This window comes from Saccostrea echinata, unplaced genomic scaffold (genome assembly GCF_033153115.1).
Source record: "Saccostrea echinata isolate AGI-Se365-2 ecotype Australia unplaced genomic scaffold, CSIRO_AGI_Sech_v1 ptg000009l, whole genome shotgun sequence".
In the NCBI taxonomy this organism is placed as follows: domain Eukaryota; kingdom Metazoa; phylum Mollusca; class Bivalvia; order Ostreida; family Ostreidae; genus Saccostrea; species Saccostrea echinata.
In genome coordinates, this window is record NW_026889758.1 from 8,731,284 (window position 1) to 8,750,977 (window position 19,694).

Below are 19,694 nucleotides of genomic sequence, written 5' to 3' on the forward strand. Positions count from 1 at the left end.
ACCTGATCAAAACAAAGGGCTCACAGCGGATGTGACCAGTAAACAGTGGATGCTTACACCTTCATGGCTTCTGATCCTATCTGTGGTGTTTCTAGCGATCCTTGTTTTTTCTGCTTTCAATTTGTAATATTAAGTTGGATTTTTGAGTTGAATAATGTTGGTTAACTTTACATTTCATTTGTAAGAAAATTTTTATAATCATTTTGAATCATTGAAGATCTATCTAAAGGAGCTTGTACATGAAAAAAAAAGTAAAAAAAAAAAATCTTTCACCTTATCAAAACCAAAAGAATCGGAAGCAGTTGCAGTTATAATTAAAAATAGAATAGCACCGATTAGGAGCTTAGAAGTAACCCCTTTTTAAAAATGATTCGTTTTGTGTTTTTAAGTTTGTTAAATTTGCTATGAAAATCATACCGTGTAAAAGGAGTAACATTTTCAGAGATTTTCACATATAATTTTATTTTTATTAGCCATTTTGACGACCTTTATCCCATTTAAAATTGTGTCCACTAGTGAAGTGAGTTTGATTGAAATCAGACAATATCACCAGAAGAATGGCATTTTGAAATCATTTTACATATCATTTTTGTAACTATGGCAACATCTTTTTTGTAAAAATAAGAATAAAATCGCATTGAAAATGAAGTACGAAAACACCACTTCATGCAGACTAAATTACTTCTGAAGACCTAGGTTCAATAATTTGAATTGTGAGCGTGTTCGTTTTTTTTTCACCAAAAAAATCATTCTCTACAGAAATATGACTCAGTAAATCCAGATTTGCATGTGATAGATATCAAGTCACAGAGTTACTCTTAAAAACTGCAAAGCGGTACTCTGAATGAAATATATGGAGATAACGAACAGTATTCAAGCTCAAAAGTCCATTATACAATACAAATTAGGAGCAGAGCAAACACGGACCTCCAAACATCAGAGGTGGGATCAGGTGACATGGAGGAGTGAGCATCCCCTGCCGACCGGTGGCACCCGCTGTGTGCTCCTTGTCATGATCGGGAAATAACGGAAAAATCCGTCGACAATTCAGTGTGTAAATAATGGCCTAACAATTAGTATGAAAAACGTCAGTCAGCATTTGACTCAATGATAAATTATATTTGCTGACAAGGTCATTGTATCGACCATAGAACTTACGAAATGATGACTTTAAACGAGACAGCTGATATTCTTGTTTCATCAACTTATTTGTCAATAATTTACCTCGTTTTAGAAATTGTACATACCTAGAGCATTCTCTTGCGTATCGAATCAACTGAAAGATATATACCCCGTATGCAGGTGATGAAGGTATATTGCTGCATAAGTAAGGGAAGTTTACGATTGAAAAGTTAAAGTCATCACGTTTATCATAAAGCTTGGTTGTTAGATTACCATTAACGTCTTTTTCAAGTAAAATATCCAAATATGAAACAGATGTGTCAGACTCTGTGGTATCTTTTATCTCAAGTTCACCAGGATATATCGTATCGACATAAGAATGAAAATAGCCATTGTTAATTGACAATACGTCGTCGATATATCTAAATGTCGAGTTGAACGCCACAGCAAGTGTTTTCTTCTTTTCACGTACAAGATTTTGGACAAATTCTGCTTCATATGAATACAAAAAAGGTCTGCTAATAACGGGGCGCAATTGGTACCCACAGGATTTCCAATAGATTGTTGGAAGACCTGGTCTCCAAAAACCACATAGATATTGTCAATCAGAAACTCGAGCATCTTTTTAATGTCAACTTCAGAGTACTTGTGTGTACAATCAGAATGTTTTTTAACAAAATAATTTTGCAAATGACCAATGACAAGGTAAGTATATTTACGAGTTCCAGTTTTATTGAAAAAGCAGCTGTCAATGATATCAAAAAACCTGGACTTTAATTTATCGTGGGGAATGGTTGTGTATAAAGTTGAAAAGTCGTAAGTTTTTAAGCTGTTGATTTTGGTAAAATCTTGTGATTTCAAATTTTCCAAAAGTTACTTGGAATTTTTAAGTATCCACATCTGATTTACGCCACTTCTCGAATATATTGTTTCACAGTACTCTTGAAGTTTCTCCTTCACCACTGTTAATATCTTATTGAGGAGTAAAGATAGAGGTTTGGTTGAACATTTACTGGAACCCGCTATGTATCTTTTTTTGTAAGGATTTTTATGAAGTTTCGGAATCCAATATAAATATGGTAAATCGAATTCATTTTGGTTGTTTGGAATATTAAAAATATTCAAAACTGACATAGGATTTTGAAGAATTTCTTCCTTAGAAAGGGAACTATGAGTATAAGTTGGATTACCACTTGTAGAATTAAATCCAAGTTCCTCTAAAATACATTTAATATAATGAGCCTTACAAACAAAGACAATGTTGTTACCTGCTTTGTCAGCAGGGACCAGAACATACTGATCATGTAATCTATCTAATTCTTTTTTTCACTTCTGGATTATTGAATACAGAAAGATAGATGGTTTTCATATTGCCTCTCAATCTTTTAATGCGCGATTTTATCATACATCTGATACATTTAATCCATTCTGACAATTAAAGTGTCAAGGTCGACTTTTTTATGTCTGGCCCATCGCCTGGCGTAGTCCTCTACAGAATCCATAATATTTATGAAATTCTTACGCCAGTTGAAGGATCGGGGTTCCCTAAATTTAGGACCTTTTAAAATTAGTGATCTAAGGTCCTCATTATTAACTATATTTACGTCACCATCAATAACGTGTCCAGCAGGACTATAGTTACAGGGCGAAGAAGAACATGAACACGATGGAGGATTATGTTTCAGATATTCGATATCCAGGCCATGTAAAGTTTTCTTGTAATTAAAAAGTTTGGAAGCAATAATCGATGTATATTTGTAGGAAATCCAAGGTGTAGTCTTTAAATTGAAATATGGTGGAATACAAGACTGGACCCTTTTGTGATTAAGAATATTACTTATATTAACCGCGTCAATTCCTTTGTTGGCATATTGAAGTTTAAGGAAAAAACGGATTGTTTTAGCTGCATTTTCTTCAGTAAAACGCGGGGGTTTAAAAAGCCTATGATTGGCAATATCCATAACTACAGATCCGAGCCTATATTCTGGTGTCGAGGAATCAAAAAATGGACTTGCCTTGACCTTTTCAAGAAGACTATTTAAAAGTTTCAAAGGGACAGGGTAAAGTTTGGTGCGAATATGATGTAGACCTAACTGTTGATTTACGTAAGGTAGTAATGAATCAAAAGAGACATCGTGTATTAAAGGTTTATTGTAAGACCGATGCCCATGACTATGCTTACGTCTCTGTGTATGGTTAAAAAGTCCCATCACATTTACATTGTTACACTGTGGACTGGAAAGATTTCCAACACTATCGACATTGTCATTACATCCATAGGGAAAGGCTGTCCCTAGCTTTCTTATCCAAAATTCTTCTCGTTGTCTACGGAAAGGTGTACCCAGTGATGGACTGTTTGTGTGGTGGTAAATCTTTTCCAGAATTCTAACTTTCATTGACAAAATAGAATGATCAGGTAAATTAAAATGTTTGTATAAAAGTTGCTGACCCCCATTATTTATCTGAAATCTATGACCTGATGTTCTTTTATTGAGTGATCCCTTGGTTTCACCAACATAAACAAGTCCACAAAGATTACATTCTATTCCGTAGACAACATTAGAAGATTTGCAGTACAGATTTTCCCAAGTTTTGGTACAGAAGCTCTGTCCAGTAAGATTACTGGTGAAAGAAGTGTTAGTTATCAAAATGTCACAGGTTTTACAGTTTTTCGCAGAACATTTTGAAATAGAAGACATGGGATCGGAAAAGGAGTCTTCGAATATATCTCTAATAGAAACTGTACATTCTTTCAATTGTTTGTATGAACTATTGGTTTTATACCAAAACTGGGAATCTGAAGACTGTACATATGACATATGTTTAATATCCCTGAGGATTATCCGAGGGGCACCGAATGAACTCCTTGAGTCTGTGTCCCTTATAGACTCAAAAGAGTGACGCCTTTTTATACTGGGCGACGCGTCTACCAGTATCATTTCGTTATTCTGTGTACTCATGAATGAATAGGTACCGAACGACAAGTATCCTCGGGGACAGACTGTCCACCAGCAGAGATACATGTTCGGTGGTTAAAATGAAATATATGGAGATAACGAACAGTATTCAAGCTCAAAAGTCCATTATACAATACAAAATAGGAGCAGAGCAAACACGGACCTCCAAATATCAGGGGTGGGATCAGGTGCCATGGAGGAGTGAGCATCCCCTGACGAATAATGCAATGATTTTTAAGAGATTCTTTGGAATTGTCGGAAACATACACTGTGAAATCCTTGAAAATAAAGTGTAAAACAAACGAGACGACTTCAGTTTTCCATTGTCAACTTTACTTAATTATGTAGTAATATTCCACTGTCATCTACATATGGTGATTAAAAGGCAGGCCACTGACAAGTAAATTGATGTTACAGGGATTTCAACAACTCGTTTAAAGTCAGCATTTCGTAAATTTTGTGGTCGTTATAATGACCTTGTTACCAAATACAACATATGATTGGGTCGTATTTTGACTGACACATTTCATACCAATTGTAGCCCCCCCCTTTTTTTTTTTACTATGGATTACTCCGTCTCCATCAATACATAGGGCTCAAGGCGGGTGTAATCGGTCAACAGGGGATGCTTACTCCTGCTAGGCATCTGATTTCCAAGGAGCCTGGTTTTATCCCTGTTTATAGATCTGTATTGTTTGTAGTTTTTTTTCGAAATTGTACACTGTTCGTTATCTTCACCTATTTTATTTATTACATGTTCTTTTATGTGTAATTCACCAGTTTCTCTTGTGTTTTTGCACCAAGAGACGCAAAACATTAGTAATGCACGTGAAATGAACTCGATTTTCGCCTTCGAAACATAACAAAAGAAAAGAACAATTTGTAGTCTAAGTCATTTGCATCCACGTGTCAAAATATTTACTTTTATTTTAAAAAAAATTATGTATTTAAACTAGGGATGACAATCGAATACAGAATTACCAATCGGTTAACGGCAAGACGTTCCGACCGATTAGTCGGTTAATCGTATGAAAAATTCTAGACATATTCTATCATTGTAAACTCTGCTTTACTCAAATAAACAAGACTATACAGATGTTACATGTCGTAATATTATGTTTATATTTGATCAGAACACTATATATATTTTATTTCAATTTTAATAGGTAAAAAATTCATTAATAAATAAAAGAAAATTTTAAAAAAAAAAGTAAAAAAGAAAAAGATTCCTGATCAAGTGTAATATCCATTTAAAAAACAGGAGAGATGTTATCACCGTAATCAAAATAAGTATATGTACTAGCGCTTAATTTACAATGTTTAATAATATAATTTGATAGAAAACACCAAAGGATAGTAGAGATCAGGCTCTCATTATAATCAGCTACGAAACAATCATTTAATTAAATTCATCGAAGAAACAATTAACACCTGACCAATTTCCTCTGCAATGTCAATCCGGAGAGTCTTAATTATCTCCGAATCGGCTTATTTAGATGGATGAAAATATTAACATTGTCTTCAGATATTTTTTATTTGTATTTTTGACTGAATTTTGGAGATGTGTTCAAATTTACACATATATTAATTTTTTTCCGACTAACCGATTACCATCGTTCCGACCGAGTAATCCGTTACCCGTTTACTAATTGCCATCCCTATTTAAAACTCAAAAGTAAAAATTATACCTTGTCATGACCGGCTAAAAGGAAAATCTGTTGACAATTCAATGTGAAAATAGTGGCCTAACGATTCTTCGAAAAACTTGAGTCAGCATTCGATTTGATTGATTGTATTTTGTGTGAGGGTTCTTTATCGTGCCAACGGCTACCGTGACACGGGGCCTCGGTTTTTAAAGTCTCATCCGAAGGACCCGCAACTTTCACTTCAAAGTGCCTAGCGCTTGGTGAAGGAACAGTTCCTACCTATTTTTTTTATCGACTTAGGTCAGTCGCGACCGTGATTCGAACACACGACATTCCAATCACGGAGCGAGCGCTCTACCAACTGAGCTACCGTGACGGTCATTCGATTTGAAAATAGATTGAATTTGCTAACAAAATCATTGTATCGTGCATGGAATTTGCAAATATTGACTTTAAAAGAGGCTGTTGATATCCCTGTATTATCAACTTATTTGTCAATAGCTTGCCTCGTTTTAGAAATTGTTCATAGAACATGCTCTTGCGTAACGAATCAACTGGGAGACATTAACTCCATATGCAGGTGATAATGGTATATTGCTATATAAATAAGGGAAGTTGGCGATAGAAAGGTTGAAGTCGTCACGTTAATCACAAAGTTTAGTTGTTCTTTGATCAATGCCTTTCCCTAGTAAAATAGCAAAATATGAAACAGATGTATCAGACTCTGTGGTGTATTTTACTTCGAGTTCAAATGGATAAATCGAATCAATGTAGGAATGAAAATGAATTTTGTTAACTGTTAATATATCTAAAGGTCGAATTGAAGGCCACAGCAAGACTTCTTCTTTTAATGTAAGAGTTTTCGAATAAATTCTGCTTCATATGAAAACAAAAAGATACGCTAATGACGGGGTACAATAAGTATCCATGGGAATTTCAACAGATTCATATTTGACGTTAATGGTAATCTAACAACCAAGCTTTATGATAAACGTGATGACTTTAACTTTTCAATCGTCACTTTCCCTTACTTATGCAGCAATATACCTTCATCACCTGCATACGGGGTTTATATCTCTTAGTTGATTCGATACACAAGAACACGCTCTACGTATGTACAATTTCTAAAACGAGGTAAAGTTTTGTGACGTTTTTCATACTAATTATTAGGCCATTATTTACACACTGAATTGTCGACGGATTTTTCCGTTATTTCCCGATCATGACAAGGAGCACACGGCGGGTGTGATCGGTCGGTAGGGGATGCTCACTCATCCATGGCACCTGATCGTACATCTGATGTTTTGGAGGTCCGTGTTTGCTCTGCTCCTATTTTGTATTGTTTAATGGTTTTTTGAGCTTGAAGACTGTTCGTTATCTCCATATGTTTCATTTTTGGAGGGATATTTGAAAATGTCTACAACCGCACAGCCAGCTTGATATTATTTATTTAAACAGGATAAATGAGCAACATATATACCAAGAAATAATTCAATTGTAGGTCTAGAGAAGGTAAAATGTGCCGACATTCAATACTTGCATAATTTGTTTATAATTAGAGGAACAGAGTATCATTTAATTTAATGGTTTATATATTTTTTTGAATTGCTTTGTTTGAAATACAATCACTAAAATTCCATTGTTTGATTATTTCGAGTAGAGCAAGTAGTACAAGAAGTAATGTGACAGAAAAAGAAAATACCTCCTAGTGGTAATTAACAATTTGATAGAAGTGTCCACATCCCAGAATGACGTAAAATTGTTAAATGGTTATCGATTACTAAATGTCCCTATGGAATAAGTAACGAGGATGTTATGAGGATGATTTATCAACATTACAGAAGCGTTCTGTAATCCGTGTAAGATGTGTTCTACCACATATAAATCTTAATGCACTTTATCAGACCTCAACTGGTACCTCTCCGAGTCTGAACAATTTTAAACATTAATTTATCATTATCTAACATACTATATAAATTGTAATAAAGAATTTTTGACATGGCCCTCCATTTAACAATGTATGCTCTCCTTAATTAGGATAATTCTCTCTTAAGTTTCATTGAAGACGTTTAGAATGTGAGAAGACAGACAGATGCCAGACAATAGGTGATCAGAAAAGCTCACTTAAGTTCACAGCTCAGGTGAGCTAAAAATGAAGGTTAAGAATGTTATATTCTGGTATTTTATGACTGGATCAAAAAAGCTCACTTAACAGCTCAGGTGAGCTAACAATGAGGGTTAAGAATTCTGGTATGTTATGACTGGATCAGAAAAGCTCACTTACGTTAACAGCTCAGGTGAGCTAAGAATTAAGAAAGGTTAAGAATTCTGGTATGTTGTGACTGGATCAGAAATGCTCAATTAAATTAATAGCTCAGGTGAGCTAAGAATTAAGAAAGATTAAGAATTCTGGTATGTTGTGACTGGATCAGAAATGCTCAATTAAATTTATAGCTCATGTGAGCGAAGAATTAAGAAAGATTAAGCATTCTGGTATGTTATGACTGGATCAGAAAATCTCACTTAACAGCTCAGGTGAGCTAAGAATTAAGAAAGGTTAAGAATTCTGGTATGTTATGACTGGATCAGAAAAGCTCACTTAAATTAACAGTTCAGGTGAGCCAACAATGAAGTTAACAGTTCAGGTGAGCTAACAATGAAGATTAAGTATGTTATACTCTGGTTTGTTATAACTGAAATGAGGTGGATGTTCAGATACAATTTTCCTGTCTAAAAAATCTACTGTTTAGAAATGCCATCATGGAGGTAGTAAACAATTTCAATCACAATTCAAATTTGCTTGAATAACGAATCAAATAAGCCATCTAGAATTGGGAGCTGGTGACATAAAATAAATGATTTATATTCCATTTTCCTGATTGTACTGCTTTTGAGTTACTGTTATAATAAGTAAAACTTGTTTTAATTGAAGTCTAAAATTCCCCCTATATTATTCTAGCCTTGATTTTAAATTTTTGGGGGTGGGGGTAAGTGATGCGTTGATTGATTGCATTAAAGTACCGTAAGATACCAGGATATCTGGATATCTAAGGACAACACTGCTGGCACCCGATTTCTTGGTTTAGTATGTCACAGAACTAATAAAATTCCCCTGATCCAGAGATATATTTCTCATTGTTGTTCGTCTCTATTGCCCTTTTAATGGAGTATTGTACACGAAATATAAATAAAGACTCGAATATGTATTATGCATGAACAAGTTAAGAACTGTCATTGAATAGCCTTATTTCAGCAACCTTGTCATGCATTCGAATAAGAAAAAAATATGAATAGGCCCTCAATAGTTTGTCAATTCCTTTCTTCAATGAGAGATATCTTACACGTTTTTGCCTGCACTCTTCATTTATCAGCTTCAACAACATCTAAGTCATTAGTGTCGGAAGCATGCAAGCCAGATCAGCTTTTTCTTCGGGAGCAATCATTGATGGCTGTTTAACATCCTTCTCAGTATTGTTATTTAGAATTGAGGAACATTTCCAGAGTAATGCTAAATAAAGTCATCCCGGAGAAAACCCAATATAGGCAAAGTACTAAAGCATGCTGGTGATTGGAATATAGCTCATTAATCGGGATATTACGTCTCTGCTTTGGAAAGATAACAAGGCATTCCGAGATATTCTTTGCATGATGAACTTAAAGAGACAAATATTATTCAGTGTACTAATCCAAACAGATGCTGCAGCATGCAATAAGTTATACATGGCAAAATCATTTGCTACTTGTTTATTTTAAAAGTATGTAATTTGCTATGCTTATATTTTAGAATTCTTTATACATCTGGATACATTTTTTCGTCTTGGAAAAAGTGAAAAAAAATTAATGTGAAAATGAAATATGTGGAGAAAACGAACAGTATTCGAGATCAAAAGTCCATTATACATTACAAAATAGGAGCAGAGCCACACGGACCTCTATAACATCAGAAGTGGGATCAGGTGCCATGGAGGAGTGAGCATCCCCTGCCGACCGGTCACATCCGCCGTGTGCTCCATGTCATGATCGGAAAATAACGGAAAAATCCGTCGACAATTCAGTGTGCAAATAATGGCCTAACAATTAGTATGAAAAAAGTCAGTCAGCATTTGACTTAACGAAAGACTGTATTTGCTGACAAGGTCATTATATCGACCATAGAACTTACGAAATGATGACTTTAAACTAGACTGCTGATATTCTTGTTTCATCAAATTGTTTGTCAGTAATTTACCTCGTTTTAGAAATTGTTCATACCTAGAGCATCTCTTGCGTATCGAATCAACTGAGAGATATAGACCCCGTATGCAGGTGATAAGGGTATATTGCTGTATAAGTAAGGGAAGTTGACGATTGAAAAGTTAAAGTCATCACGTTTATCATAAAGCTTGGTTGTTAGATTACCATTGACGTCTTTTTCTAATAAAATATCCAAATATGAAACAGATGTGTCAGAATCTGTTGTATCTTTTATCTGAAGCTCACCAGGATATATCGTATCGATATAAGAATGGAAATAACCTTTGTTAATTGACAACACGTCGTCGATATATCTAAATGTCGAGTTGAAGGCCACAGCAAGTGTTTTCTTCTTTTCGTGTAAAAGATTTTGAACAAATTCTGCTTCATATGAATACAAAAATAGGTCTGCTAATAACGGGGCGCAATCGGTACCCATGGGAATTCCAATAGATTGTTGGAAGACCTGGTCTCTAAAAACCACATAGATATTGTCAATCAGAAACTCGAGCATCTTTTTAATGTCAATTTCAGAGTACTTGTGTGTACAATCAGATTGTTTTTTAACAAAGTAATTTTGCAAATGACAAGGTAACTAAATTTACGAGTTCCATTTTATTGAAAAAGCAGCTGTCAACTATGTCAGAAAGTCTAGACTTTAATTTATCGTGGGGAATATTTGTATATAAAGTTGAAAAGTCGTAAGCTTTTATGTTGTTGATTTTAGTAAAATCTTGTGATTTCAAATGTTCCAAAAGTTACTTGGAAATTTTTAGCATCCACATTTGATTTACACCACTTCTCGAATATATTGTTGCACAGTACTCTTGAAGTTTCTCCTTCACTACTGTTAATATCTTAGTGAGGAGTAAAGAAAGAGGCTTGGTAGAACATTTACTGGAACCCGCTATGTATCTTTGTTTGTAAGGATTTTTATGAAGTTTCGGAAACCAATATAGCTATGGTAATTCAAATTCATTTTGGTTGTTGAGTATATAAAAATATTCAAAAACTGACATATGGTAATTTCAACGAATTTATTTCTTAGATTTTAGTAACCTGTAGGCCCCTTTTATTTTCTATATCATTACCTTAACTCAGTATTGTTCTTGACAATAAATATTTCAATATTAGTATTCAAATTCAATTTTTTTTCTTATTCAATTAGAAGTTATCAGTAAAATTGTACATTTTTATATAACTATCTCTTTTGACTGCTGTCCAAATATTTCATTCAGTTATATATAATACTTTTTAAAACATTCAGATAAACATAACGTTAAGTTCCGTACACCGCCGCACGACAACATTACTGACTTCTTTTTGACATTAAATGTCATCACTCATTTTCGGTTCATCACCAAAACTACTAGTATTAAATCTCTCACACAAACGCTTAATTTAATGTACACTGCCAAGTTTTGCTGAAACGTTTGCTTTGAGTTCTTTTATAAAATGCTCTTAACTATTTCATATTTATTCCGCTGTTGGAATTTCGATGTCTAGCTTTGATTTCAAGAGAAAGCGACGTTAAATGTTAGCTAATCATCCACAAACTTCTTCCTCGCATCTGTTTATCAATTTACAAAAGTATTTGGGTCGCTCGCGTGGCGCAGTGGTTAGAGCGTTTGCTCTCGAGTCGCGGAGTAAGAAGCTGATCCTTACGTCAATGCAAAACATTTTTTTAAAATGAAATCCACCATATATATATACAAAAATGTATTAATTTTACCATGTTACGAATCGCCCGTGTGGAGCAGTGGTAGGAGTTGATCCTTACGTCGCGGGTTCGAATCCACTGCGAGACGTGGAAACCGGTCCTTCGGATGAGACTGTATAAACCGAGGTCCCGTGTCGCAGTAGATGTTGGTACGAAAAAGAGCCCTCTCTTCTCAATGGCCCTGAGTGCCGAGTATAGGTATAAATTTGCAGCCCTCCACCGGAAAGTGGTGGCGTCTCCATATGAGTGAAAAATTCTCGAGAGGGACGTTAAACAACAACAAACAAACAAAATAAACAAAGATATTTGGTATAATTGTTCTGTTTTTTTAAAAAGTATATTATTACGATGGGTCATTCATTAAGTAATGCAACATACGGTTTATCATAATAAATGTAGAAGTAATTCATTTTATTTTTTAACAGTTGCAAAGTTCTATTAAAGAACTCCTAATCACAGAAAACCCCATACTTTTTTCCTTTTGTTGTTCATGTCGCAAAGTAATTCACTTTTAAAGTAACATGGTCATTACACTGAGCGAGCTGAAAACTGTTTGAAAATGATCTCTGCCAAGAAGATGAAATGAGGGCGTATGTGAAAACTGTGTTTTATTACATAAATAGCTGAAGAAACCATATTAAAGATATGATTCTGATATGTGGAAAGACACACTGTATAATTTTCAGATGGATTCGGATAATCAAAAGTAAAAAAAAATACAATTAAAAGATCGCAGTCAAACCGGTCGATCGAAATCTGATGTGAGACATAAACACCATATACATGTATGCAGCTGGTTGTGGAATATTGCAACACAAAAAGAGGAAATATGACCACGAAAAAGTTGAAGTTATTCCGTCTGTCAAATAGTCTAATTATTAGTTGGCCGTTGGGTCTATACTTAGTAAAATATCCATATTTGAAGCAGATGTGGCGGATTCTGTGGTGTCTTTTATTCCGAGTTTACAGGGATATATCGAGTTGACAGACGAGTGAAAATAACTATTGTTATTTGATGAAACATCGATAATATATCGAAATATTGAATTGATAGCCACAAAGCAAGATAATTCTTCTTTTTATGTAAAAGTGTTTGAATAAATTCTGCTTTATATATTATAAAAAAAACCCAGAATCTTTTTTTTTTAATTTCATTTCAGAGTACTTGGGGTAGAATCAGAATGTTATTTTAACAAAGTCATTTTGATAATTAGATGATAATCAGAGGGTATAGTTATTTCACTTCAAAAGCATATTTGATTACGATAAATTTTTAACAAAGACAAGCTATTAACAAGTAAGTTGATGTAACAGCTTTTTCAAGTATTATTATTTCGTTTTAAATCAGCATTTCGCAAATTATGTGGTCATCATAATGCCGTTGTTCGCATATATAACTTATCGTTGGGTAGTTTTCTGATTGACATGTTTCCCATCAATTGTATTTGTAAATTTTTGACTACATATTATCTATTTACCTCATCTATACAGATGAATCTTGGCGGGTGTGACCAGTTGACTTGGAATGCTTACATCTCCTAGGCACTTGATCCCACCTCTGGTGTTCCAAGGGGTGCGTGGTTTTTCCACTGTTTCTGATTCGTATTCTTCACGGGACTAATGAGATTGATAACTGTTCGTTATGTTCACCTTCTACATACTGTAAATTTTGTAGTTACTACCATGTGAAAAATACTGAAAATTTACAATGCAACATTATATCTATATCAGAAATTTTTAATTACATCAATATAGGAAATACATGAAACTATTTTGAAATTCTATACGATGCAATTGATGATTATTTAAAACTAAGTTAGCCTTTGAGTGATAGGTGATTTGAGGCAATATTTTTATTTATTGATTTCTGAAACGTTTACCTTTCAAATGAGTAAGTCAGCACTCTAAAGACTTGCAATGATGATTTAAACTACATGTATTGCGTTTGAGCAGCGCAGTTTTCACACTTTGATTAAAGTGTTGGTAAATGAAAAAAGTGAAAATAACGAACAATGATCGATCTGAAAATATCTATAAACAATACAATTCTGTGAAGAAGGCATAAAACACGGACCTCTGGAAATTCCAGAAGTGTGAGCAGGTGCCTAGGAGGAGCTTGTTTGTTTGTTGTTTAACGTCCCTCTCGAGAATTTTTCACCCATATGGAGAGGCCACCCCTTGCCAGTGGAGAGCTGCAAATTTTGACCTATACTCGACATTCAGGGCCATTGAGCAGTGAGAGATCTTTTTCGTGCCAACACCTACTGCGACACAGGACCTCGGTTTATACGGTCTCATCCGAAGGACCGGTCCCCACGTCCCACAGTGGGATTCGAACCCGCAACGTAAGGATCAATTCCGAGACTCTAGAGCGATCGCTCTAACCGCTGCGCCACGTGGAGGAGTAAGCATGCCAAGCTGACCGGTCACACCCGCCATGAGCCCTATGTATTGATCGGGTAGACGGAACATTCGATAGTCAAATTCGGTATAAAAAGGCCTAATAATTGGTATGAAGCAAGTCAGCCAAAATACGAGCCAGTGATAGGTTATATGTGCTAACAAAGTCATTATAACGACCATAAAATTTACGTAATGCTGACTTTAAAGGAGGTTGTTGAAATCCATGCAACATCGACTTATCTTTCATTTTAAACATCCTCGGTTTGAAAGTTGATCGTACTCAGAGCATGCTTCTGAGTCTCGGATAAGTTGGAAGATGTAAACACCATATACAGGTGATAGCGGGATATTGCTACATATATGTTGATGATAGAAAAGTTGAATTCATCTCGTTTGTCAAACAGTTAGTTATGAGTTGGCGCTACAGTCAGAAAATTATCCAAATATGAATCAGATGTGGCAAACTCTGTGGTGTCTTTTATTTCAAGTTCACTGGGAAATATCGAATCGACATATAAATTAAAGTAATAATTGTTAAATACATCGTCGATATATCGAGTTGAAGGCCATTGCAAGTGCTCTCTTCTTCTCAGGTAGAAGTGTTTGAATAAATTCTTCTTCATAGGAATATAAAAAGGGTCGGCTACTAAAGGAGCACAATTAGTGCCCATCAAACCTCCAACAGTTTGTTGGAAGACCTGATCTCCGAAGACTACATAAATGATGGTTAGGAACTTAAGCATCCTTTTAATATCAACTTCACAGTACCTGTGTCTAGAATCGGAGTTATTTTTAGGAAAGTAATTTCGTTCATGACCAATCACAAGATAGGAAAATTTCCGACTTCCATTTTTATTGAAGAAGCAGTTATACATGATATCACAAGTCTAGTTTTTAATTCATCGTGAGGAATGGTTGTAAGAAGTGTAGGAAAAGTCGTACGTTTTGATGTTACCGACTTTTGGAAAACTATTATTCAAAATTTTGTGACATTTCTTTGGAGTTTTTGAGAATCCAAATCTGATGTACACCACTTCTAGAATATGTTGTAGCATAGTATGTCCTAAGTTTCTCCTCAATAGCAGTTAATATCGTAGTAGGGAGTAAGGATAGGGGCTTAGTAGACTAGTAGAGCATTTGCTTGACTCTGCAATGTATCTTTGTTTGTAAGGATTTTTATGAAGTTTAGGAATCCAATACAGGTAGGGTAAATTGAACTCACCTTGGTTGACTGGAATGTTAAAAGTATTAAACACTGAAATGTGTTTTTGAAGAATTTCATCTTTAGAAAGTGAACTGCGAGTATAAGTTGGATTTCCAAAAGTTGAATTAAAAGGAAGTTCTAAAATAATGAGCCCTGTAAACAAAGACGATTTTGTTACAAGCCTTGTCAGCTGGAATCATAACATATTATTTATGTAGTCTTTCTAATTCTTTGATCACCTCCAATATAGTGAAAAAGGAAGGAAAGAGGGTTCGCACATTGCCTTTTAAATTTCTTATACGATTCTTTAATATATTTCTAAAACATTTGATCCATTGTGCCAAAGTGCTCAGATCTTCCTTTTCATATTTGACCCAACATTTGGCATAATCTTGGACAGAAGGAAAATCAGCACTTTAACAGAACTTTTGAACATTTCTTCAGAAGAGTCTTAACATAAAATCCGATTAACAATTCATAACAAAGTATTTTAAATATTATGGTAAGAAATGGTTTAAGAGAAAATGTGTAACAATTATCAATACAATTTTAGTTTTGTTTACGACACCTTGTTGAGTTTTTAGTACTCTGTTTTAATCAGACAATAAACAATTTGTGATAATTACTAAAGCATAAATGACTTCTTTAATCTTTATCATGTATAATAGAGGTAAACGTACCATGAATCTACAATACTGAATCTAGCTTTTCTTCTGAGGAAAATTTAATGGCTATCGGAATCATCTTTAATTTAGCAAACCTTACAAAATTAGAGGACTTGAACACCCGTTCTCTACTTTTTAAGATACACCACGAAGTTCTGAAGGTGTTGTGATCTGCTTGTGATAATTCTCACAGAAGGTACTTGAAAAGAGATTAACACAGCTTCTGATAGGACCTAACTATATCTAATTTACATGTAACAGCAAAGTCAGCAAGATTAAAGCTATTGTAAAGTTTCCGCATGTCGATATCATAGCAATATCTTATTTCATAAAACCATATGTAAATATATTTCAAAAATGAATACTATTATGTTATGTTTATTAAACTATAGGTCATTAGCCTGTTCCAGCCTATTTACTGAAATTCACCATCAGTTGAGAGTGATAATCTGTAAATTTGAATAATAGATTTTGCAATTTCAAACAATTATCTTTACTGAACGGATGGTAAAAAATTGCGTGTTGAAATAAAGATGACGGATGATACAGCGAAATATGTAACACGGATTTCACAATATTGATATTGAAATATTTTGGTACATGTCAGTAGAGAATGATGCCAATTTAGTTGATGGATGATCGTACTTATATAAAGCACGGAAGATTTTTTTTAAACCTAAACACAGCGTAGATAAAGTGTTCCAGCAGAAAAATAATATATATTGTAGTACTGCTGACATGAGAATAGCTGTAAACGTTATCAAATAATCAGAGAGTCGTGGTGCTTTGAATTTCTTGTCAATCTCATGATTGTCTCTGACAACACTGGCCGCTGCTATGTTTTGTATTTCGTGTATCGGGTAATGAGGCGGACCATGCAAAGAAAAAACGTTGATTACAATGACATTTTGACAAAGAAAAAAAAACAAAAGATAATTTTAACTTTCTGTTTGCTTTTATTTAAGAAATAATGTATCATTTTAAACGTATCCCGATAGATGTTTAAAAATGATACATTATTACTTATATTTACATTTATGGCTAATTCATATTTTATATTTTTCCTGATTATAATTTTTTTACCCGTGAAAAGTTTTATTTTTCAAACTCAACGACACGTATTTGATCCATTGCTTGCACGTCGACCCTCTATGACGGCATTGAGAAATTACGTCGAACTTTTATGACGCGAGGAACCCGTGTTTATACGGATATAAATACGCGTTGCTTTTAATAGTGTTATATAAAAGAAAACATTTGCAAATGTAAATACATCAGGCTAAACAAACTTTGTCTATACAGCAACAAGTCTTATACGATCCAAGTACAAACTTAAAGCTTTCGGAAGAAAGGTGTAAGACTTTGTATAAGAGACTTGGTATCTGTGCAGTTATTATTATGGAAATAAGTATAATTGGGTTACAAGATAAACACAAGAAACAATGAAAATGTTAGTTCAGAAAATAATGGGATTGCAAAACCTCTTAATATCCTGAAAATTGATAGTTAGTTGTACATTGTCGACGAATAAACTTGACCGGCTTTTATTTGATTTTCTTTCTGGATGCAGTCCAAGCTTGCGTTTACTGAATCTAGTATTTTTTCCTACTGGAATATTTTTTAAAATGAGTTTTGAGTTTTGGATCAAACTTGAATTTAACTGAATGCATTTTTTCATTCAAATGGTGTTTTTTTTTTTTTTAATTTTTTTTTTTATTATTTTTTTTTTTATATATATTACTAGATTTTATAAAGAAGAAAATTGGATAACGGTTTTTCACAAGACCTTTTAACTTACTTTTAAAATAAATACCAATAAAAAAAAGAAAATTACCATTACAGAAGAAAAAAATTGCCAGAAAATTGACTAAATTAAGGAACAATGTAAAATATAGTTGATCTCAAGCAATACGTAAAACGTAGAACTTGAGCGTATTAAGAATAAAGCTATCTGGTTGGTAGAAAATACTGAACTTATGATAATGCTACGTTTATCAGAAGTATTTGTGATGGAAGACGTAATCATTTTTTTACACTGGGTTATTAAACCTGACAGAAGATGTACCTCAAAGCATGAAATATGCAAAGTCATGTTAAAGGGGCTGGGACACAGATTTGATGTTAATATTTTATAAAATTTGAAGTAAAATATGATTTATATGCTGCTGCAGCATTTCACGCCGAAATATATAAAAAGCGTGTGTAGAAAATTTTTTTATCTGCAAATTATTGAAACTACGAATTTCGGGACTCGTATCCTTTCACATCGAAGAAGTAATCTTTATCCTTAATACTAAAGAAAAGTAGAAATTCTGTTGTGTATTAAAGAAAAATATTAAAACTATAATCCAGAAAATTCAGAGTAGAAGTTTGAGAAAGCAAAAACAAATCAACAGTATTGTCAGTCCGTGCTCAGTGATGTGTGTAGGGTAAATAAATGGAATACACCCGGTAAAACGTACACATTACCAATAAGAGCTCGTGTCCTGTTCACAAAAACAGATGTTGGACGTGATGTAAAAAAATAAAATAGTTGTCATTGAATTCTAAGAATATTAGTTTAAGTTTATTCCATTAAACTGCATTTAGTTTTTTAATAAATATAAAAATTTAAAATCTAAACAATGCAACTGTGACTAGGCCCCTTTAAGCATGTCACTGTAGTTTTTTTTTCTTCAGAAACTATCTGAACATCCTCTTTTATTTTGAAAGAAAAAAATACTTGTTTTTTTCGTTTCTTTTTCTTTTGTTTTGCATTGTCATCAAGAGTTGTTAATATCAACCACTAAAATGAAATCTACAGTACGGTCTACAATGCAAATTGCCAAAAAAACTTTAAAATGTTAATATGTCAATGTTTTTTGGCCTTTAACTTAAATTTTTCTTACCTTCACAGCAAAGTCCTCTATAATCTCAATAGGTAAGAGAAATTCCCGAGCAATGCATGCCGTTCCATGCTGTCAATTCGAGGCTCCGTGAGAGCAGTGATAAACCTCTAAACATATTCAGATAAACAGATCCAATCGCGGAACGAATTAGACCCAATCCTGATTAGTTCACCATCAGAGCTAGAATCATCGGATTTTTTAGAGCTGAAATAAGAATAATACTGCTCTTAAATTAAATGTAAGCTGCACTTTAAAACAATATGTCAAAATGAGGAACGAAGAAATCCATAGGGAAATAATATTTGGAAATTTCACTTACTAACGATTCTCAGCAAAATATTAATATGCTTATTATTATATTAAGAAGCCTTTTTTTAAGATAAGAGAATATTGGATTTATAATAAGACTGAAATTACTTTTTTCTGAATATAAGGGGTCAGGTGGCACGTCTATTATATTTATTCTAAGATTGATTTATTCTTGTTTTTTCTTTCAAAATTTCTTACAATTAACAATCTTTCAGAAGTTATAGCCGAGTATTTTCTATTAAATTGGTACATTGCATATTGATTGATTGATTGTATGTTGTTTACATCCCATTCGAGAATTTTTCACTCATATAGAGACGTCACCATATACCGGTGAAGAACTTCAAATTCACACCTTTACTCGGCACTCAGGGCCATATAGCAGAGAGGGATCTTTATCGTGCCAACGCCTGCCGTGACACGGGGACTCTGTTTATAAGGTCTCATCCGAAAGATCCGCAACTTTCACTTCAAAGTGCCGAGCGCTTGGCGAAGGAAAAGTTGCTACGTTAGGTCAGTCGCGGCCGGAGCTCGAACCCACTGCCTC

At 34.0% G+C, this 19,694-nt stretch overlaps 1 protein-coding gene across 2 annotated transcripts in view; it reads right to left on the minus strand.

Moving 5' to 3' along the window:
- Positions 1 to 18,907, minus strand: part of LOC133183256 (neurotensin receptor type 1-like) — a 45,508-nt gene extending 26,601 nt beyond the window's left edge. Inside the window, exon 1 of one of the 2 annotated variants that reach the window (XM_061318217.1) lies at positions 18,839 to 18,907. The gene's annotated coding sequence lies outside the window, so the exon portion shown is untranslated. Of the gene's footprint in view, positions 1 to 15,303; positions 15,364 to 18,838 lie in introns of those variants that run through there. The other variant, XM_061318218.1, reaches the window with a different exon arrangement.
- Positions 18,908 to 19,694: the final 787 nt, after the last annotated feature.